Source organism: Palaemon carinicauda, chromosome 4 (assembly GCF_036898095.1).
Source record: "Palaemon carinicauda isolate YSFRI2023 chromosome 4, ASM3689809v2, whole genome shotgun sequence".
Classification (NCBI taxonomy): domain Eukaryota; kingdom Metazoa; phylum Arthropoda; class Malacostraca; order Decapoda; family Palaemonidae; genus Palaemon; species Palaemon carinicauda.
Window position 1 is genome coordinate 2,781,184 of NC_090728.1, and position 24,000 is coordinate 2,805,183.

A 24,000-nucleotide genomic window follows, 5' to 3' on the forward strand; every position below is an offset into this window, starting at 1 on the left:
GTCTCATCGCAGTAAATGTGTTGGCTTATGATAGCAAGAGGAAATTTTAAAGAAATTTAAAATCCTAGCTCTTAGTATTTCTGATTACCATAAATATCTCCTCTCCGGATATTTGATTAATAACAATGTATACTTCTCACAACATATATCACTGATAGTCAAGTTGATATCATACAAACATAAGCCATTTGTGCCAAGTAGGTATGACACATCTCACTGGTGAAAGGAAATGTGGTTTGAGTGTTGTAGCCTCAATATATAGATAAGAAACTGGCATTAAAAGGTAATAGGAGTGTTTGAAGTGAAAAGGGAAAAAAATAAAAAACGGAATAATTGAGTTGGATATTGCATTTTTTTTATTCGTAATCTCATACATGAGCTTACCGTAAAATAATACTTCAAAACTTTTTATGTGCAAAATCCTTTTACGATTAGTGTTTATAGTTATTACAAAAAAAATTGGTAAATAACATTGGTTTAAAGAAAAATATATAAATTCCTTACTCTATCAATAACACCACATCGATTTTGTTGGTATCTAAATCCAATCATTTTTTTACTGCTTTGTTGAATGAGAAAGAAAAAAAATAATAATTTAACAATTCCCAGTGCTACGAGGATTTCTCTATCTGCAGCAAGTGAATAAGGTCTCGAACATATAAACAAACAATATTATTAATATTTTTGTCACGGCAATCAGCCTAAGGTTTTCAGGTCAGTCAATCGACGCCGACTTCATACCTGCTAGGCCACCAAGCTAAAAAATAATACCAGTTTCTGTTATGGTCAAAGAAAAGATGTGTGGGGGCAGCAACTTCATTCCGAGATGAGAAACCTGAAGTTTGGCCCTTCTGACGCTTTCTTCTGAAGAATAGATAGATGTGAATGGTAACACAAGTTTTAAGTAGCCTACAATAGTAACTTGTGTTTAAATAGGAGTACCACATAGTTTTTTTGTTTTTGAGTCTCACTCTATCCCGCTGTCTTGTCTTACTTATTATGCCACCAGGAATAGCATTCCAGGTGCCTTTTACCGAGATTAGGAGAAGTGCGAATAGATTCCCTCGTAGAATGCAAGAACCATGGGAAAATACTATTCACCTATTACCGCCCAAGGGGAAAGATCACCGTTCTCACTCGTCATACACTGTATATCCACATGCTAATGTCCAAATGGAAACTGCTGAAAGTCCTTTTGGAACTATAAAACGGATTTTGAGCGAAGCAAAATATCTATTTTTGGGTGAGATAGCCATGTCGTCCTGATGGAAGTGCCTTTAAAGTAGCTTCCTAGGGTATATTTGACTACAGTGATATTCCCAGAGAATTTTACCTTAAGGTATCCAGAATTCTAACTCCTGGTGCGAATATCCCTAACTTATACTATTAGGGATATTGCATAATATTGAAGGACATACTCTTGACACGCCACATAGCAATCTTCACCCCGAATAGCGTTTAAGCTTCAAGAGGAAAAGTGGCAAGAAACGAAAGGGGAGCCGTTATCAAGGCACCACTCCTTACTGTTTTGAGTACCTAGATAACGTCATATCCGACCGCCATTTTAATTCCTTGTAGCGTTAAGCGAGGTGCTACAGATACAGTACTTTCGGGAGGGATTCATCTAATCCTTTTTATAAAAAGGAGGGTGGGTCCATCAGGACGTTATGGCTATCTCACCCAAAGATAGATTTTTCGCTTCGCTCAAAATCCGTTTTTTGGCCTCAGGCCATCATAGAGACGTATGATGTTACCGTTTTACACCATTTCAACTAATCATGAACTATGTTAGTACTTCCTGCCCCTACAGGGAAGAGTCATGCCACACTCTGGAAAAAGTCTCGAGTATTGCATATTTCGTATGAACAATCTAGCAAACGTACAGGTTTACTGGTCTCACCATATAACGTTTCAAACTGAGTTTGTATTTGGAAAGGATCAAATGTAACTACCGACACCTCCCTGGGTCTACGGGGCCAGCTGTATGCAAAGACAGACAGGTTTGAATCTATGTAGAAACAATTGTTTGCATAAGGCAGTATTACAATCAAGGTATACTAAGTCAGTCGTAATCAAAGACTGACAATCCTGATGTATACACATACAGAGAAGGTTCATTTACCTGTTGGAACAAATATTCATATATGTTCTCATATATATATATATATAATATATATATATATATATATATATATATATATATAATATATATATATATATATATATATGTATGCAAAAATAAAAGGTTGATCAAAAATGCTCAAACACGTTTTTATTTATTCTGATTTTTGTGGCAAAGAAGACGCAAAATTATATTATGATTTTATTGATAATCAATAAAGCATGAAGTCAATTTGCATTTTATAGTACAGTATAAAATGTTATTGGGAAAAAATTATTTAAAAGCATTAATAAAGAAGTAATATTAGAAATACTTGTTTCATCTGAAAAGAAACATTTAAAGCCACTTAGAAAAGAAAATTTTTGTAAATTTTCTTATTCAAATTTCTGTCATTACAGTCTATTCACACTTGTGTAACATTATGCATGGCACACGTGTTATTCTTTTATGCTTCTTTCACCTTTTACAATTGGAACAGTCCACAGTGTCCCCCTGGTGACACTTCACTTAATATGTTGCTCCATAGGGAGTCAGCATGTACACCCTTCACATAACAGTCCCAAATAATTCACTGTTCTTCGCAGTATTTAAGCGGCAGGTTTTAGTGCACTACCTGCCGCCACCACAAACCGTTTGATCTCTTGCACTTGCTTTGCATAGTGTTCGAAAAACACTCTAGATGACTTCCATCCAGTATACGAGCGAAAAAGTTCAGAGATGAAGCAATCTTTCTTGGATCATGACCTGCGGGTGTACTGTCCGGATCCGCTCGGCGAATGAAGTAGGTGATCTTCGGCCTTAGCTGTTTCAGAGACAAATTAGAGCCTGAAGTTTTTCCCTTAAAGAGCTGTCCTCCCCTAAAATCTAAAGTCCTACAGAGATAGATTAGGCACTCTACTGGACATAGATACATCTTCCTTCAGAGGGCAGATTCTCCAGGGACCCCACCTTTTGGTGGGTAGCTCATTTTTAGCGAGAAACGTTGGGTCAGGAAAAAAATTCAGTCCTCCCCATTCCGTTAACTGAATATGGCCCTCATCTCTCGAACGGGCCACTATTTTGCTAACTCTGGCTCCCGAGGCTAGTGCAAATAGGAATATAACTTTTTGAGTCAAATCTTTCAGAGAGCAATCTTCATTGTTCAGAGTTGATGCCAAATGAAGAACCTTATCCAAGGGCCACGAAATGGGCCTCGGAGGTGCTGCAGGCCTAAGCCTAACACAGGCCTTAGGGATCTTGTTATAGATTTCATTAGAGAAGTCTACCTGGAAGGCATACATCAAGGGTCTAGTCAAAGCAGATTTACATGCAGATATCGTGTTGGCTGCTAATCCTGTTCATGAAGATGAATGAAGAATGATGGACAGAAATCTGTTGAGATTTCTTTTGGCTTCTTTGACAAAGGCAACCCATTGACAAAGGCAACCCTTTGACAAAGCCAACCCATTTCTTCCAAGACGACTCATATTGTCTTCTGGTAGATTTATACTTATATTCTTCTAAGAAGTTTAAACTGTCTCTCGAAATCCCAAACCTTTTCTTGACTTCTAAGGAGAGAAAATCATGAGATGAAGGTTTTGGGTTTTCTGTGATAAAGCTGGGTCCGGCAACGGGACCAGCTTCTGTCGCAGTTCCAATATTAGAGGAAACCATATGCTGTTCGGCCACTTGTGAGCCACTATAGCTGCCGTCCCCGAAAGGATCTCAGTTTGTTGAGGACCTTCAACAGAAGATTGAGTGGAGGGAACAGTAAATCCTGGACCATCTGTTCCAATCTAGGGACATTGCCTCTACAGCTTCCGCTAGAGGGTCCTCGTATGGGGCCACGTAACGAGGTAGCTTCTTGCTGTCGCTCGTCGCGAAGAGGTGATTTGCAGTTCAGGGACTGACGTAAGATGAAGGAGAATGATCCCACGTCTAGGGACCATTCTGACTCTATCGGTGTAAGCCTGGATAGAGTGTCCGCCGTCACATTGCGGATCCCTTGGAGGTGAACTGCTGATAAGTGCTATATCTTCTTTTCCGCTAAACGGAAGATGGCCAACATCACTTGGTTGATCTGGGGCGATCTCGAGCCTTGTCGATTCAGACATCTCATTATCACTTCGCTCTCTAGAACCAGTCTTATGTGGGTCGAGCAGCGAGGATTCAGTTTCTTCAGAGTTAGAAAAACTGCCATGCCTTCCAGAATGTTCATATGGAAGGTCTTGAATAGAGAGGACCAAGTCCCTTGGACTTTCCGATGTTGAGAGTGACCCCCCATCCTTCCTTGGAGGCGTCCGTGTGAATGATGACTGAATGTGGAGGTGGTTGTAAGAGCACCGATTTCCTTAGGTGCTTGGCCTCTGACTACAGCTTGAGAAGTGATCGCAGACGAGTTGGTATCGGTCTTCTAGATCTCTTCGAGCGTTTGATGCATTTTTTCTCCAGACTTCTGTTGCATCCTTTAATTGTGCTCTTAGCACTGGGTCTGTCACTGATGCGAACTGAAGGGAGGCCAGCACTCTCTCCTGTTCGCGTCTTGATATCCGATCGGATTTTAGAGTCTCTTGACAGATCCTGCTATCTCTCTCCTCTTCTTTGCTGGAATGGAGAGTTTGTGTGACTGTGAGTTCCAATGAATTCCGAGCCATTGAAACTTTTAAGCTGGAGAAAGTCGAGCTGTTTCGGATGCTGCCCACACCAGCCAATCGTCCAGGTAGGCCACTATCTGAACTGCTTTTAGGCGTAATTGATGAACGACTGCATTTGCAAGCTTCTTGAAGATCCTTGGGGCTATGTTTAGACCGAATGGCATAGCTCTGAAGACATTGTTTCTTCTGGAGCTTGATTCCTAGGTAGGGGGAAATTTGGCGATTGATAGGGATATGCCAATAGACGTCTGCCACGTCTATGGAGACTGTGTATGCCTTTTTGGGCAACAGGGTCCTTAGAAGGACTCTAAGTTTGTCTGAGTCCTTCTTTGGAACACAAAACAGCCTTCCTTGGAATTTGATGGACTTTGCCCTCTTTATCACTTTCTTGTCCAAGAGTTCTTGTACATATTCTTCCAAAAGGGGGGATGAGTGTTGGAAGAATAGAGGGAAAGATTAGGCTGTGTGGTCAGAGATCGAAGGTCCAGCGATCCCGGAAAGAGAATAGTCTCCCTCCTACCGGAAGCGTCTCACTTGGATTAGTGACTAGAGGACTTGCTTCTTTGGCCACGTCGACCTTTATTACCTCTGCCTTTTGACGGACGTCTAGAGGACCTTCTAAATGAACCTCTAGCTTTCGGCCGAAAGGTAGTAGACTGCCTCTAAAAAGCTGGGGTGAAGGCTGGCGACTGTGTCGCCACTTGCTGGGGTATCAACTGTAGTAGGTGGTTGTGCCACCACCTGGGGCACCGTGGCCGTGAGAAGTTGTTGTTGTCGTGAGGGCAAGAGGGCACCCTTGACCTCTTTGTCTTCCTCTTCGGTTGGGGGACCCTCATCCGGGGAAAACTTCCCCTTCATTGACAAGCCCCACTACTGGAGAAGGTTCCTATTCTCCGTGGCAGCTTTGTCAACTACTTCCTTGACCACTTTGTTTGGGAAGAGGTCCTTTCCCCAGATACTGGACGATATCAGCTTCCTCAGTTCGTGTCTCACCGCAGCCGAGGCGAACACGAACTCTCTGCAAGCTCTTTTGGCTTTGATAAAGCCACACAGGTCCTTCGTAACCGTTGCCAGATGTGTTTTGGCAACAACCATAACCATATCTGGATTCTGGGGATTGCTTGCCATTTCTCTAGAATAGTTTGATGAGACATAGAGGCGGTAAGTCTTTCTTTAGTCTCCTGCTCCCTGCGCAGGAGAAAATCTGACAGCTTAGGGAGGTCCTCACCGAACTGGCGTCCGGCAATATTAGCCTCCAACATCCCAACTGAGAAGGTAAGATGTACATCCTTCCAGTCTTTCTGGTGTAAAGCTAAAGCTAGAGATAACGACTTACACTCTTCGAGTGTAGGACAGGTTTCCCTGCTTCGATCGCTTTTAAAGCGGCCTTGTATCCTTTTTCCATAAAGAGAAGGCAAGGGAAGATAAAGCAACAAAGGAGGGATGCTTCTTGCTCAGAGACGGTACTTTTGAATTAGTGAAGACCCTCTCCTTCAAGATGCTCGTTAGCAAAGCCTGTGCTTTCGCATGGTCAAAGACTATGACCTCTTTTGGCTCTATCTGCTCCTTGAAGCAGACGGACGAAGCAGTCTGAGTAAGCCCTGAAACTTGGCCAGAATTCCACATCTCCGACGGGTACTGAACCCAGCTTCTCAGAAATGTAGATTTTTCTCGCCGTCATTGGCATGTAATCAGCATGCCTCCACGGGTTCACATCCGAGAACAGAGGAAGATCCTTAACGTTAAGTTTCTTCTGAACCGTACGGGATACTGCTAGATGGTGCATCTCCAACTTTAACACAGCTTCCTTCTCAGCATTCTGCTTCTGAATCTGGCTAACTAAAAGACTCATGTATTACGAACAACAGCGTCCTTGACGCCTCCGGCTAGGCAGCAGCTCTTGCAACGTTAATTACTTCAATTCATATTAAAACAGGCAATAGCTTACATTTATACATGTAAAATCAATACTCAGCTTTCCAGAGGCATATGAGGCTGGAGAAAGCATGATAAATCTGAGATTCTTCAAAATAGCGAGAAAACACGGGAAAATCACCAAGCAATGGCGCTAAAAATAAGGAATTTATCTGCTAGTTGATTGTGGATGCAAGTCACGTGTTGAGAGAGAGAGAGAGAGAGGAGAGAGAGAGAGAGAGAGAGAGAGAGAGTACCTAATTAAGGCACCAGGCCTTAATAACGGCTCCCCTTTCGTTTCTTGCCACTTTCCCTCTCGAAGCGTAAACGCTATTCGGGGTGAAAATTGCTATGTGGTGTGTCAAGAATACGTCCTCTGATATTATGCGATATCCCTAATGGTATAAGTTAGGGATATTCATGCCAGGAGTTAGAAATCTGGATACCTTAAGGTAAAATTCTCTGGGAATATCACTGTAGTTAAATATACCCTAGGAAGCTACTTTAAAGGAACTCCCATCAGGACGACATGGACTGAGCTCAAAAGAGACCCCTGTTAACAGATTTAACAATGAATAAGTGAGAATATGCGTCTTGTAAATATTTCCAGAATGCGAACATAAATGGTTAAATGTAAGAGAAATCCGATGAAATAGTTTAGGAAAAAAAATATATTCTTTCCATTTAGTCAATATATGCATGCAGAATGCGTATAACCTGTATGAGCATATTACAACAACACAAATGTCAATTACAAAGTTTACCTTGAATGTGGCTATACAATTGATAGCAAATTATGGGAAATTCAAGTCCGAGAGTGAGAGGAGAACCAACACTCCTTTTTAAAGACTATTAGCTTGTCTACCATTCAAAGGGATGAGAGCTAAACACATAGGCAATATTACCTTTATATTCATTCAAGAAATGGACCTAAAGTAGGAAAATTGGTTACTCCATATTAGCTCGGGTGCAGTTTAGAGAGTTGCCTTCCATGTTTCGATAAGTACCCAACTTTGGAAAAAATCCAGAGGATAGTTTGTGCATATACATGTGTGTCTATATTAGGGGGAAAGCGGAAGTTCGGCTAAGATATGGCATACGAAGTGATCCAGGAGTGTTTTGTTTATTTTACAATTATTATTATTATTATTATTATTATTATTATTATTATTATTATTATAATTATTATTATTATTATTATTACTAGATGGAAAAGTGGGATACTATAAGTCCAAGGGCTTCACCAGGGATGAAAGCCCAGTGAGGAAAAGAAATAAGGGAAAACTACCAGAGAACTTCTAGAATAATAATAACAATAAAACAAATATTCTATATATAAATTATAAAAACAGGAAAATAATAAGATGATAAAAACTTCAAAATAACAAGAGGAAGATAGAATAGTGTACCCGATTGTACCCTCAAGCAAGAAACTCCTAATCCAAGACATTGGAAGACCATGGTATAGAGGCCATGGCACTACCCATGACTAGAAAACATTGGTTTGTTTTTGGAGTATCCTTTTCCTAGAAAAGCTGCTTCCCATAGCTAAGGATTGTCTTTCACCTTTACCAAGAGGAAAATAGCCACTGAACATTACAGTGCAGTAGTCAACCTCTTGAAATGAAGAAGAATTCTTTGGTAATTTAAGTGTTTTTGAGGGTATAAGGAAAAAGGAGAGTGTATAAAGAAAATTCTAGACAATTCCGTGTATGTGTTGTTTAAGGTGAAACGAGAGAGAGATGAATCAATTTTTGTGTTAACACACACACACACATACACACACACATATATATATATATATATATATATTTATATTATAATTATACATATTGTATATATATATATATATAGGCCTATACATATATATATATATATATATACATATATATATATAATCACAGTATATATATATATATATATATAATCACAATATATATATATATATATATACATATATATATATATATATATAAATGTATATATATACATATATATAAATATATATATATATATAATCACAGTATATATATATATATATATATACATATATATATATATATATATATAATCACAGTATATATATATATATATATATGCACATACATACATATATATATATTATATATATGCATATATATGAATAAATATATATATATATATATATATATTTATAAACATAATTATGTATAATTGTATATATATATATATATATATATGTGTGTGTGCAAAATAATGGGGATATATGATAGAATTAAAATAATAAAATGTAAAAATAATAAGAAATACATAATAAAAGTCAGAATTTGACCTGATCATAGATTTTCATCTTTATGAAATCATGTAAATCAATCTGTCTGTTGTCAGATATTGTTTTAACTTTTGTGTCCGTTTTGTGTCTGAAATAATATCACTTCTATAATTATATAAAATGCCAATCTATTTTTTCTTTGGATTCAATTTAGATATATATTTGTTTTGATCAAACGGAAAATATTTTTCTCTTCCCTGTCAAACTCATAGAAATAACTGAGAAAGATAACAATAAAGCATGAATGGCTTGGAAAAAAGGTTAATTAAAAAAAAAAAAGAATAATGTTACATTATGGTTATTCTGCTTCTTCTTCTTCTTCTTCTTCTTCTTCTTCTTCTTCTTCTTCTTCTTCTTCTTCTTCTTCTTATTATTATTATTATTATTATTATTATTATTATTATTATTATTTTCATTATTATTACTAGCTAAGCTACAACCTTAGTTGAGAAAGCAGGATGCTAAAAGCCCAAGATCTCCAACAGGGAAATATAGCCCGTTAAGGAAAGTAAGAAACAAAAATAAATAATTAAAATTAAAAACTAGGAACGATCAAAATGATATATTTTAAGAAGAGTAACAATTTCAAACAGATCTTTCATGTACAAAGAATAAAAAGGCTAACATCATCTTGTTTACCATATAAACATTTCTTCTAAGTTTGAACTTTTGAATTTTTACTTGTTCAACTACCCGATTAGGAAAATCATTCCACAACTTGGTCAGAGCTGGAATAAAACTTCTAGAATACTGTGCAGTATTCAGTCTTATGATGGAGAAGGCCTGACTTTTACAATTAACTGTATACCTAGTATCACGAACAGAATGCTACTGTCCAGGAAGATCTGAATGTACAGAATGGTCAGAATTATGAAAACTCATAAGCAACATGCATAACGAACTAATTGAACGACGGTGCCGGAGATTAATATCTAAATAGGTAATAGGAAACTTAATAGACCGTAAGTTCCCGTCCAACAAATTGAGGTAAGAATAAGCATATGAAAACCAGTAAGGAAAACAATACTCGAAACATGGTAGAATGAAAGAAATGAAACACTTCTTCAAAATAGACTGATCTGGGAAAGGTGCCAGGTAGGTGATAACTGAGAGGCGAGGTGAGCGCAACTGAACTTTATTAAGCAATCATCGAGTTTTTATACAGGGATTTGTGAGCAAGGGCGTCACAAGAATTCAAACATGAAAAAGATTCTGCTAGCATGAGAAGACAGGATGGTCTAACGACAGTGTATGGAAGGGTGAATAATGAGAAAAAAAGGCAAAACAGTTACACTGTGCGAGCGTGTATAAAACACGTGCGGTACATGGCTACCCCTAAAAATGACATACATGTGAAATAGGGTGACTCGCTATAGAGAGGCGTACTGTAGGTCGGTCATCTGGCAAGAGATATGCAGGTTTTAGGCAATCAGTGGAGACCCAGTCTTCTTTGACACATATGCTGATGCAGAAAGCCTTCGCGTGCGAGAGATCACAGGGAAAGGTTCCCAGATAAAGGGGCATTAGCGGTAACTTGCCAGTATCGTTATGCAGAAAATTATGCGTTGACGAATGCAGATCTGTCTGTATGTTTTTGCTCAGCTGGAGGTTTGTAAGTCTGACTGCATGGAGTAAATTTTCCCACAACAAGACGTAGGAACTGGAGATTGTCTGAGGAGGGAGCACACAGAAATGAAATTGCCAAGAATGACCAACGGATCGCCATAAAGCATTTCAGCTGTGGAGATATCCATGACATCTTTAGGAGTGGTCCTTAGTCGCAAGATGACCCATGAAAGCTAGATAAAGCATTTTGAGTCCTTGCAACGTGGCATAAAAGCTGATTGAGGGTGCAGTGAAAACATTAAACCATTCTGTTGGCAGTAGGGTTGTATGCGGTTCTCTGTTATAGGGGGATTCCCAGGAGATTCACTGATGAGGTCCACAATTGAGAGAAGAAAGTGGTACCCTGTCAGAAATAATAAGCTCCGGGATACCAAACCTTGCTATCCATCCTGAGAGTAAGGCAGATGTACACAAGACAGAAGTTGCAGTTTCCATGGGAATGGCTTCAGGCAAACAAGTGGAGTTGTTGATGACGGTAAAAAGGTAACCATGTCCTTGGGATTTGGGTAGGGGACCTACAACATCAATATAATTTTTGGCAAAGGGCCACTGAGGTTCAGGAAAGATACCAACTGCTGAATCTCTGAGTCAATGTACTTTTTAGGTTCTGCATGAAGTACAGACGCGAACCAAATACTTAGTATCCTAAGTAATGCCATGCTAAATGAACTTTGTCTTCAGTAGCTTTGCAGTAGAACAGCACAAGTGATGTGGAAAGACATGAATGAAATCAAACACCTGTCATCGCATGGGAGCAGGTATCCAAGGTCTAGGTCTACCAGTACTGACATCACAGAGGAGGGTAGCGTTGGAGTCTTGAAGAGGGACGATCTCCCAACGGGGAAATGTGCAAGATGTCCTACATGCTTGTTACTCCAGATTTTTTTCTTGGGTTTCTGCCAAGGCATTGTAATACAGTCCCAGGTAAATGGTGGCCATCGTGTTTCTTGATAGGGTATCGGTAATGGGATGGACTTTCTCAAGGCTGAGCTGAATGGTACAATTGTATTCAGCCATGGCGGAGAGATGTTTGTGTTGATGGACGGACCAGACATCATATTGACCAGTGAAGGCATGCACCAGAGGCCTGTGATCCGTGCGAATGACAAAGGGCGTACCTTCCAAGAAGTAATAAAATTGATCTACAGCCAAGTGCATCACCAACATTTCGCGGTCGAAGATAGACTAACTGAATCCAACTTGGACAGTTTTCTACTGAAGGAGCCCAATGGGAGGTGCGAACCATTGACTTCCTGCTTGAGTACTGCATCAATAATGACGTTGCTGGCATCGGTGGAAAGAAGGAAAGGTGAATGTGGCACAGGAAAAGTGAGAGGAGCATTTATTGATAGGGCGTTCTTCGAGTTGCAGAAGGATACTTCTTGAAGGGGGACTCCACTTCATGTTTTTGGCTCGCCCTTGATAGAGGCATAGAGATGGGCATGAGAGTTAGGGATGGCTGGTAGGTAACAGTAATAAGATTTGATCATGTGCAAGAATTCTTGTGGAGAGTTTTTGAATGGCTGCTATCTTCTCAGAGAGGGATGAACTCCTTCAGGAGTGATGCGGTACCCTAAAAATGACATTTTGTTGGTGCCAAAGGTACACTTAATGTACCAGACTGAGTACACTTAATGTACCAGACTAAAAGGCTGTTCTGTTATATGTGGTCAAGCATGATGCTTAGGTGACGGTGTTGTTCCTCTTAGGAGGAGGAGAACATATGTATGTTATTCACGTAAGATACGCAGAAGAGGAGGTCCCCTAATATGCTGTCCATGAGACTGTGAATATTGACCCTAATATTACGAAGGCCAAAAGAGGCGTAATTGAAGGTTTATGTACCGGTAGTCTTGGTAATGTCTTTTCTGTTTATGGGCACCTGATAATACCCTTTCAATAGGTCAAGAGTGAAGAAAACCTTTGCATTTGCATGTAGGAGGTCCCGTAAGCTATGATTGGGAGGAGGGTAATGATCCGGTTGTATCTGCATGTTCAGGGGCCTGTAATTCTCCTACGAACGCAGAGAGCCATCTTTTTTCAGAACCATATGTAAAGGTGAAGACCACGGGCTTGAGGCATTTTGGCAAAGCCCCATTTCTTCCATTTTGATGTATATTTGTTTAGCGGCTGGCAAACGATCTGTCGAATACTCTGGACCCCGTCGTCTAGATATGGAGATAAACACCATGTATGGCTGGAACCGTGGGCATTTGACGAAGTTTTGGACGTTGAACATCTGGGCATAACGTGAGGTGATGGGTGTAGGCATCCCATGGGGAACTGATGTGGAGAGTGAGGTCAGAAGGGGTGGGCTAGAGACATGTCAAGTAGAAATCCGTATTGACTAACTATCAGTGAGCTACATCAACCAGGTGGTAGAAATTTGAAAGGAAATCTGCCCCGAGAACCTTCCAAATATATTTGGCACTTCCAAATATGATTTAAGAGTTTCATAACAGTGGGTGGCTATCACCTATCCATTGGTAGCTACCAATCTGACGTCAGCAGACTTAGACAGACTATGTCAAGTCCTGGAGATGGTCCTTGGCAGAAGAGAACGGCAAGTGCCTGTGTCTACCAAAAATCACACACTCGTACCTGTATCATGTAAAAAGATAAGGTGACAGGTGAAGCCATCGACACAAGCGCTGCCCTACTTACAAGTTTTTTGGCCACTGACAACTATTAGCACATTTTTTCGCAGTAGCACTGACTTTGGAGTGGTAGTAGTATAACTGCGGCTGATGGGTGTCAGTAAGTGGCTTTTGTGGTCATTGGTTGGGACGTAAGCAAGGGATGCTATTTGTGGGTGGTGGGTGGCTTTCTTACTGCCCTGGTACATCACATGGTAGGTGTCGGTGTCCTACCATATTCACGTCGGCTTAGGTCGATATTGAATTTTTGTCCACTTCTTCAGTTGTGAGGTGGTAATGGAGGTCTTAAAGGTGGTGAAGTGGCTGTCCATAGGGGCATCGACTTTGGTTATCAGGTCCTTCATGGGCAAAATATTGATATCGCAGATAGCATCACTTAGAGGTTCAGGTAAGCACCGTACCCAAAGAGCACAAAGTATATTCACTTTACGTAAAGAGCCGTCTGCGGCAGGTTGTATGGGAGCAAACCTGGTAATTTCCAAGAGGGCAAGCGAAGCCTTTTGGCTCCTCAATGGTTGTTGAGAGAGCTGAAAATGTTTAGCTATGTGGGCAGCCAGTGATAGTGAGTACTGCTCTAGGAGGCATGATTTAAGGGTCTCGTACGTTATTGGGGTGTCCCCTTGCTCGCAGAGCCAATCGGAACTTTTCCATGGGAAGTATACTTGAAGATTGCCACGAGATCATAATCTACATCGGTGGTTGCCCAAGTCACTCACATGATGCGAGAGGGTGAAAGAATAAGCTCCTAATGTCTTTTGCTGATCATTCATAGGGTACACATAGTGAATATACCATTGCCTCCTCTTTCTCCTTCTTCGTTAAGCACAGCAGGCTCTTTCTCTTAACGATAGACTGAGAATATACAAATCTCCCACCATTTAATAAGCTAAATACTTATTATTTGCAGAGCCAATATCAAAAGGGTGTGGCATTCTGTAACAGGATTGAAACTTCTTCTATCATATGCTACTTCTTATATGTGATGGTTTGCGGGAAAAAAAATGTAAGAGGTTTGCCGGACTATATTGGTTTTTGAAACATGATGTCTATTCCAAAATAATGACAAAAAATTAGCTTTAATTCCCTGTTACTGATTTTCGTTTCCTCATTTTGTAGTTTAGACTGGTCTCCAATATAGCTTAGAGTGTAAACAAAATGTTTTCCTTGTCCAGATTTTATACTTTTGGCAATGGAAGAAAACAACGGTGTCTTTATACTTGGGCTGTATTTGTCGTTTGTACTTGAACAAATACCCATATGTATAATTGACATGACAGAGAAGATCAGCATCAAAATTGCTTGATACATATTACAAGTACAAAGTAGCGTTCAAAAACACAACACGTCCTGGGTGTTAAGATAGTCTACATTTCTAATAAATATGTTCGTGAAATTTCTGGTTTCAGATAATATATAAACTGGCCAGTTTAGAAGTACTTCTTACTTTTGGGACTGTTATGTTGTGCTCGTTCCCTTGCAGATTTCCTAAGAGTTTCATCTTCACTCACAGATATGTTCAGTGTATCATTGTTTTTGCTTTTTCTTTATCAGTTTGATGGTTTAAATTAGTCTTTTTGAGGCAGTATTGTTTATAGTATGCATTGCTTATTTGGTAGGGAATCATTGCTGTCCGCGTAAGGACTTGAACAATTGGTAATAATGTTATTCGGAACTTTTGCAGCTGCCGTGATATTCTTTCTCCAATTTTTAGTACCTAACAAAACTATTATCACTCTTATTTCATATGATGCAAGGATTTTAATTTGAAATAAAGTCTGAGATATTATAATTTTCATATTTTTGACAGTTTTATAAAATCAAAATCTTCATTTCATTTCAGAATCCTGTGAAAAGAAAGGACAATTAATTGATCCCAAAATATTAAACTCAATGTACTTAAATAATTCGATCCAAGATATATATATATATATATATATATATATATATATATATATATATATATATATATATATATATATATATATATATACATATATATATATATATATATATATATATATATATATATATGTATATATATATATATATATATATATATATATATATATATATATATGTACATATATATATATATATATATGTATGTATATGTATATATATATATATATATATATATATATATATATATATATGTATATATATATATATATATATATATATATATATATATATATATATATATATATATAAATATATAAATATATATATATATATATATATATATATATATATATATATGTGTGTGTATGTGTGTGTGTACATTTAATCACTTATACATATTTTTTTCTACTTTCAAAAAGTTAAATTCATGGAAATGATAAATAAAAAGGAAGAAAGGGGTTTAAATATTCCCAGAGATAAGACATGTTTCCTAATCGACTAGCCACCATGATTGATGAGGCCATAACAGGTAAGCCTAGTATGTGACGAATGTCAACCCAAGGCAGAAATCCTTATCAAAACCTTGGGTAAGATATATACTAAACATTGCTGAAAACAAGTTCTCACTACTCAAACTTCCCGCAGAGCCATTGGCAGATACAGGGCTTCATAAGAAGCTCTATATTAAGGTCTTAATTAAGTATCTGAGCTTGAGGAAGTATCGAGTACTGCAAGATAAGATGTGTGTCAATTCACACACTCATCTGAGATAGTAATTTTGGTTGTAATGCTATCTACTAGAAGAGGAATTTCTTTTTATTTACAAATGAATCGTAGAGAGGTTTACTGTCTTTCCTACGAAAACAGAGGTTCTTCAATTTGGTGAAGATACTAATTCTCTTCAACATTGACAATCTTAATAGCTTTCATTTCCGTACATGTGAAGTACCAAATCTTGTATCAGTTTATTACTTTTCTTCATTATTCGTATTAGTTAAAATATACTTTCATTATCTATTTTTTTTTTTTTTTTTTTTTTGCTTTGTGTCTAATAACATATTAAAAAGTTATTTGTGTATAAGTGAATATTAGAAATACAGTACATGAGAGGGGACAAGGAAATATGGGCTTCAGTCCCAATAAATTATTGATGAATTTTAGTCGTTTATCAAAAGTTCATTAATAGGCAGGAAGTTAACAACGCGTTGGGATTCTGAATGCAGGAATTAGCAATGAAGAGGCCAACATTTGATGATTGATAATGAATTTGCAATGTGTTTATATACCAATTGTGAATGAAATGATATATTCATGGAAGGAACAATGGATTAGGTCTTATTCTTTATTCGACCAACTTCTTTTTTAGGATGCGCAAATTTACCCGAGTTTGAGCATGATATTTGCCGTAGAGTAACACATCCTTCTTTACGTGATCACTTACGAATTAAAACTGTCTATGCTAGAATGTAGTTAACCTTTGTATACAGAAAAATGTTCCTCACTAAAGGCGGTGTCCCACAGGGCTTGCAGGGGAATTGCAACAGAATAGCGAATGATATTCGTTAAACATACTCATTAGTTTTTATTCATGCTTAATTTAGTTGTCCAACATCAGCAGTGCATCCGCGCTGGTTGCTTTTTCCGCTCTCAGGATTTTGAACAGCTCAAAGTTTTGGTTGCAGATGGGAGTTCGTAATACATTCGAATTTCATATTCAGTACGTTTGTAATCCACGTGTAATATATCTGCTGTTATTTGCTGTGTTAAGCCTTTATCCGCAACTCACGGGTTATTGGGTGTTGGTAGCGGAATGGGGGCGTATATATCATGTACTTATACTGAATGTATAATATTCATAACACATCCATATTACAAATTATAAGAATGCATTCCAGATACATAGTGTGTGATTTTCGAACCAACAGTGACTGGATAACGGTAACCGAAGATTTTATAAAATAGAGACCCAGAACTGGACCCCACGTCAATTGTCATTCAGCGTAAAGTATTTGCTAAAGGGGACCCAAACATCGTTCATTTTTCTCAGATGTATTGCCATAGCTGTCCCGAATGGAACTTTAATAGCATATCTAGTCTTGAAAATTTCAGTGATATTTTTGTCCTTTATCAAATACTAACATTAAATAGTCTCCATTTTCATTATATTTTTCAAGATAAAATACAAAACTTCCTCGTTCAGAAGTCTTTTGAAAACAACTATTATCATGGCATTTATACTTGCTATTAAAAAGGTAAAACAAAATCAATCTAAAGGTTTCTACTTGGCCACGAACATTCTTCGTGGCTAAGTGGTAGTCACTGTCTCTACAAGTTCGCCGGACCAGGGTTCGATTCCAGGCCGGTCACGGGCTCCTGTCTTTGTGTGATTTCGCCTGGGGCTTTGATCCTGAGGTTGTTAAGCGAATCCAGACATTAACGTATCAAAAATATAAGGCTTATTTCCATATGAAAAAAACACGTGTAAATGTTTAAAAATTTATCATATACATATATATATATATATATATATATATATATATATATATATATATATATATATATATATATATATATATATTATTACATACTAATCTACAACCCTAGTTGGAGAAGCAAAATTCCATAGGCCCAAGGACTCCAACAGGGAAAATAACGCAGTGAGGGAAGGAAATAAGGAAATTGCAACAAAAGTGATTAACAATTGAAATTTTGTATATATACATACATGCATATATATATATATATATATATATATATATATATATATATATATATATATATATATATATACATATATATATATATATATATATATATATATATATATATATATATATATACATATATATATATATATATATATATATATATATATATATATATATATATATATATATATATGTATATATATATATATATATATATATATATATATATATATATATATATATGTATATATATATATATATATATATATATATATATATATATATATATATATATATATATATATATATATATATATAGTGATTCATGAATGGAATCGCAAAAGTTGATAGAAGACTTGAATAGAAAAAGAAGAAATGCAACACTGAAAATGAATATGATGTAAAACTAAGATAATGCTCACTGAAAATGCAGGTAAAAAAAAAAAAAGAAAAAAAAAAAAATTTAGATCCCCTGGACGTCCTCTGGCAATGCTCCCTACTTTTGTTCTTAATACATCAGCCACATATTTTCAATACATTTGTCATTCATACGGCTTAAATTCGCACAGTATTGCGGAAAAAAGTGCATTTTTGCTGTGAATGATTACGAATGTCTGGAAATCAGCAATTAATAGCCTTATGGATTCATCCGAATTTCATCCATAGTTTTGTGGGACACGGCCTTGAAGTAGGAAAAAAAAGAAAAAAAAAAAAAAAAAAAAAAAAAAAAACAGATTGATTCATCTATTATAGAGGCTGTTGTACGCTTTATGTAATATTAACCACAAGAAGTAATTATCTTTCGGTGATGAAGAATAAAGGGGATAAGGCTTTTATTTTTTTTATTTTTTTTATTTTAAATTCATTGAATTAACTTTGATAGAATGTTTCACTTCCTTAGTTTTTCTCCAAAAAAAGGGGACAAGTTTTGTGGTGGAAGAAAGGCTATTTCTCTGATAATTTTTGGTTGTTTTATTTGCGCTAGCTTAAGTGAATATGGCATAAAAGTTACAAAATCTGTTTGATGATATATTAATCCTATATAATGAAATCTTAAAATGATTATCAACTCTCGTTCCACATTTGTAATTTTGCGAACTTGTTTTCCATGAACAGATAGTCGCATAAATTCTGCCAGCATTGCAGAATTTTAGCTTGGTTGTAAACTTTTATTCACCTCTAAACTTTCATTAACTGCCGCACATTAATACCTTTCTAATGTGCTACGCCATAATTCTTAGAAATATTCTAATCATTTCCCATCATAGACATTATTGTTGTCGCGAACGAAGTGACTGACCTTATATGAAATGTCAAAATTTGTCTTATGATATCTTACCCAACCCATAGCCCCAGTAATTCCCGAACCTTAAATTTTGAGGCATGGGTGGGGGTGGGGGTGGGTGGGTTGGAGTGGCTGATATTTTCGGTGGCAGGATCAATAACTCCAATAACAGTAAGTATATTCAAATGAAATTTTAAGGGATTATCTAGAATTGTAAATAAGCTTTGTTTCTGACAATTTTTTTTTTTTATGTTCATACCTGCTATAGACATGCCTAGGCTGTCACCTTTGTTCGTAAGTGACGATTTATAGTTAAAAAATCAGTGAGGAGGAGCAAACTACTCCTAGAGTTTGACAGATATCCAAAGGATTTAAACAGGGTTTGATGGGTTTGAACAACATTCATACCAATTTTCGTATTTATACTTGCCATAGAAAAAGTCACACTAACCATTTTTCGATTTTCGCGGGAAGGCGATTTTCAGCAGTGCCGTAAAGTACTCGTAGAATACTTCACATATGAAAAGGAATTTTTTAGGGATTTATGGGATGGATATTTACTTTGTCTATAGCATAGCTATAGAAAAGCCACAGAAAACGTTTATTTCAGTATGGGTTGAATGGTTATGTTTTGCGTTGGAGTAAATTGTTCCTAGAATAATTCACATTTCCAAAAGAAAATTTAAGGGATTGATGTGAAACGTAGTTACTCGGTTCTTGCCAAATTTATGGTAATATCTATAAGTGATAAGACACAGCTATCATGTGGCCTTCTTAACTATGCTGTTCGATATATTAACATTACAGTGAACTACGTGATTGTGAGGAATGAAAATAAGGAAATGTTAAGATTAGTAACAACGTTAAAATAAACCTGTTATAAAAACCGTATTGAAAGAAACAAAAACATTGGCTGCAAGTTTGAACTTCTGAAGTTCCACCGATTCTACTGCTTGATTATGAAAATCATTCCATAATCTGGTCACAGCGAAATGAAATTTCTAGATTACTGATGGAGGAGCCAAGACTTTTCAAATTAACTGCATACATAGTTTCACGTACAAGATGGTACAGTGTAGGAAGATCTGAATGCAAAGGATGATCAGAATTATGAAAAATCGTATGCAACCTGCATAAAGAACTTACTGAGTGACGGTGCCAGAGATTGATATCCCGATCAGGAATAAGAAGTTTAGTAGACCGCAAGTTTTGTCCAACAAATTAGGATGAGAGTTAGCAACTGCAGATCAAACAGGAGAATGAAAGAATTAAAAATTTCTTCAAAAATAGGTTGGTTCGAGAACCTTAAAAGACTTTCTCAATAATTTAATTACTTTGCAATGAAATTTCAAAGGAGTTGTATATGAATAAAGGAAACATTATCAATTTCAAGAACTTAATGTTGTGGAACAACTATCCTTCATCTACTTACACTCATACTTCAAGTTTTGTTAGGGTTCAACCATGAGATTTGGTAGGGTTCAATTTCAGGACCCATAATTCGCACCATACACTGATTCTTGCTAGATCACTATTAAAGGATTCAGAAACCCTTGATCTACATTCAGGAGAAGGATTTGTTGCAGAGTAGTATCATCTGCATATGCAACGAGCTTGGTTTCTAGGCCAAAGCACAGTAAGTCATGTGTATTATGGAAAGTAATCGGTCAAGATTGCGGCACTATGCAACAACTGATAACAGATTCCTGAAGTATACTCACTATGGTCCCCAACAACTCTTTGTAATATATTACTTAAAAATTCGATAATGATGACAAGAAAAGACTCACCTACTCCTATCAGTCTGTGTTTGAAAAACAGGGCCTCATGATTAACACAGTTAACGAAACACTGAAATTAAGACTAATCAAACAAACTTCCTTACCACCATTAATGGTTTCCCTGTACAGCATTATAAATTGTATAATGGGTATTGAAATTATTTTTTTTTTCCTTTCCATTAGGAAATCTGGATGTAAGAACTAGTCTTATCCTTTTTGCTTCAAGATGTATACATTTTAACTTATAATGATAGCTGAAATACTCATAATCTTTTCTTTAACATATTTTTTTTCTTTTGGTCCATGATTCCAAATTCTGAATCGTTTTTAAAGAAACTCTTTGACTGAAACTTTTCCTAATTTTACGATGTTTTCTAGACACGATTTACATTTTAATAAGTTCAATAGCATATATCCGTTTATATTTGATAAGAAAACTTTGATAACGTTTCCGTGTTCGGTCTGTAGATTTCACTTATAAGTAAGACAATTTCTTATATTTTAGTATCTTATTTACATGTGAGGCCATTTTATAATAATTTCATCAAAAAATCAGTTAGATGGGCTGCAATAGCAGAGTACTTATTAACAAACATTCTGTACTAACCAGTTATCCAGGAAAACTGTTGAAAAGCTTAACCGAAGATGGGACTAGAAAGTTGGTAATAACTTTAACCACATCCTTAAAAAACTTCAAACCATCTTTATCATGCAGAAAACGATTTTTCTTTATATCGATGTTATTCTACCCGCAAATTAAATCATTCATAGGATCTGTATATATTATGGTTCTACAACTGTCTCAAGTGTAATGGCAATGGCGCAATACTGATCTCTCTGAAGTCAGCTCAGCATGAATGGAGTATCACATCTTTCTGACACTGCATTCTTCTTATCTGCAGCAACAGTCTTCTTTTTACCTTTGGGTGCCGTCATGCAGCAACAGCAGCAGTTACGTGAAGATGAATGAAGTGGTATCGGTGTATCCAGTAGTGTAATAAACTGGTGTACAAATGAATGTTACAGGTGCATGGACTTTTTTAGACGTATGGCAACGTGACTACCTTGGTAATGCGTAAGCAGGAGTTGGTAATGTTAGCACTGGGCTGGCAACATTGTGTTTGCTCCTCGTATGCTCTGCAAAGGTCTGTTTTGGTACTGCCATCACCATACTAGCACAGCAAAAATAGCAAAGTGGCTACGATCAGCTATATCAAAACGTAGATTATGCAAACTGTACTTAGATGTCTTATTCCCTTAATAATTAATCCGGCGTAGGAAATAACGAACCGTTAACAGCAAAAGAAGATAAAAACCAGCAAACATAACAATACCTATATTTACGAAAAAATTATAGTATTTATATTTTATAAAATTCATAAAATACTTACAGTTCACCTATTAATATAATTTTACACAAATTAATGAAATTATACAAGCCTGAGATTTATGTATCTATGGTGTGAGTCTCGAATGACGACAAGAAAGGAGGAATTTATGATCTAAACGATGATAATCAAGAACACAGCTTTTGATGATATTCAATCTTCCAAGAATGTCTTATCTTACTCTAAATTTCAGCATCGTTGTAAAAGGAATTAATATGTTGAATCATGATAGGTGTCACAAAGATGTCTCCCCATAAGGAGTCTTAACCTAACAATGGCTGAAAACAGTCCCTCCTCCCTAACTTGTCACTTGTCTTCTTATATCTGGGACCTGCCTGCTCACGAAAAGTTCCTGATCGTACCGGGCAAACTATAACACTAAATAAGCACGTCCGAAGACTTCGACGTTTTCGAAAATATACTAGTAACTCCTTGTTCTAGAATACTATATCTTTCATTTACAGTTCATGAAAATGTTTTAATATTTCCATCAACTTTTATTATGTAAAAGTAAACGTTTCTCGGAGGTCGTATAACATGATATAGATAAATATAATCTGCATGTAACAATAGTTGTGCAATATGTTGGTGCACTCTGCCGTAATGATACTATGCTGCCATCACTACCTCTGTGAACCAGGGCCACCAGTGTGGACCTACACCATCACCGTGGATCTTTAGCACCTAAATTTCTCCATGGAATCCTGTGCTTCATACTTGGTAACCCTGGAGGCAACAGGCAGAAATTTTCACAGCAGAAATCAGCGTAATAAATTGAATGGTTTTAATTATTTTCCTGACCTCGGAACACTATAAATTAATTTATTGTCTACATGCTTGTTTGTTTTACCTACTCTATTTTTGTCAGATAGTTGCAAGCTTTTGATAATGATTTCAACTACATGAGGAAGAGGTTTTACAATAACCAGGATTTGAACCTGAGACTTGTGTTGACCTAGGGTGACTGTGACTTTATCAATTCGGTTCTCAACAGTGTAGAAAGAATGAATACCTCCATGATGTGTCTTATGCGTGATCTTTGGCAATGTAATCTATTCTTGTGTCTGGCCCGTGTTAAACACAAAATGTGTACTCTATTCTACCCTTGCACGGTATAGATTTTATTCAGTTTTTCTCCAAACTTGCATCATCTTTTACAGATTTCTAGGAATCCTATTTTTCTTTGCTGAAAATCGAATATGCTATACTTTCATTAGTGATAAATATATTTTATTCTATCAATATCTTAACAATCGATGTATGATTGTAAGCAGGCAATAGACAAGAGCTTTTCATAATCCATGTCTATAGTTTACATTGTCACTTTAAATATATATAATTCGTTTAAAATTTTAGGTGTGAATTTTTATAGAGATTGTACTTTATTTTATTTATTTTTTTTTTTAGGGGGGGGGGGGCTGGACTTTAGCTGCTCATTCATCTTAGTTTGTTGAGCAGAAATACGATTTGATAAATTCCTTATTCATGATCTGAATATTAATCTCTGGCTTCACCGTTCAGTTCGTTTTTTTTTTTTTTTTTTTTTTTGTGCATGTTAAATAAGATTCATCATGCTCACTGTACCATCATAAGGCTCAGTACTATACAGTATTCAAGAAGTACTATTCCCCCTATGATTATATTGCGGAATTACCTTCTAATTTGGCTCAACT